Raw genomic sequence first — 1,387 nt, 5'->3', positions numbered from 1 at the left:
GCTTTCCTTTATTGGTCAGAGTATTGAGTACAGGAGTTGGGAGGTCATGTTGCAGCTGTACAGGACATTGGTTAGTGGAATATTGGCAATTCTGGTCTCCTTCCTATCGGAAAGATGTTGTGAAAGGGTTCAGGAAAGATTTACAAGGATGTTGGAGGGTTTGAGCTACAGGGAGAGGCTGGACAGGCTGGGGCTGGTTTCCCTGGAGTGTCGGAGGCTGAGGGGTGACCTTATAGAGGTTTATAAAATCATGAGGGGGCATGGGTATGGTAAATAGGCAAAGTCTTTTCCCTGAGGACGGGGGAGTCCAGAACTAGAGGGGCGTAGGTTTAGGGTGAGAGGGGCAAGGGACAACGTTTTCACCCAGAGGGTGGTACGTGTATGGAATGAGCTGCCAGAGGACGTGGTGGAGGCTGGTACAATTGCAACATTTAAGAGGCATTTGGATGGGTATATGAATAGGAAGGGTTTGGAGGGATATGGGCCGGGTGCTGGCAGGTGGGACTAGATTGGGTTTGGGATATCTGGGTCGGAATGGACGGGTTGGACCGAAGGGTCTGTTTCTGTGCTGTCCATCTGTGTGACTCTGTGACTAGCTTTCGGTGTTGTGTGATATTTTAACCTCCAAATCCACTTCACCTTGGCGCGCTTAACTCCGTCGTCCAAGCTGAGATGACGCCGATCGCGGTGAAACCTCGATTATCCAAACACCGGAGATCCGGAAAGTCGGACTGTTTCCAGCAGCGATCGGGTCTTTTGTTTGCAGTGATTGAACCAGGCAATGTCTCCAAATGGAGAAAGTGAGGTCTGCAGATGCTGGAGATCAGAGCTGAAAAATGTGTTGCTGGAAAAGCGCAGCAGGTCAGGCAGCATCCAGGGAGCAGGAGAATCGACGTTTCGGCCATAAGCCCTTCTTCAGGAATGAGCCCGAAACGTCGATTCTCCTGTTCCTTGGATGCTGCCTGACCTGCTGCGCTTTTCCAGCAACACATTTTCAGCTCTGATCTCCAGCATCTGCAGTCCTCACTTTCTCCTCAAAGATTTCAACCTACTGCGAATCCTCTTGCAAGGATGCATGGCTTGAAGAAGCTCTCTTCCTCCCTCTACAAAGATTTCAGTGAGTCCCTCTCTCACTGCACCCCCCAGGTCATCTCCTCTGCACAGAAGCTCTTCAGCCACATTCTCAAACAGAGCTCATTCCTGAAGAAGGGGTTATGCCCGAAACGTCGATTCTCCTGTTCCCTGGATGCTGCCTGACCTGCTGCGCTTCTCCAGCAACACATTTTCAGCAATGTCTCCAAATGACTGACCCTCTCGCCGCGAACCCTCTCTCTCCCCCCCAACACTTTCCCTGATGTTCTAAACAGACGTGTACCCTAAACCCACA

Source organism: Chiloscyllium plagiosum, chromosome 44, assembly GCF_004010195.1.
Source record: "Chiloscyllium plagiosum isolate BGI_BamShark_2017 chromosome 44, ASM401019v2, whole genome shotgun sequence".
Taxonomy (NCBI): Eukaryota; Metazoa; Chordata; class Chondrichthyes; order Orectolobiformes; family Hemiscylliidae; genus Chiloscyllium; species Chiloscyllium plagiosum.
This window is presented reverse-complemented; position numbering follows the sequence as displayed.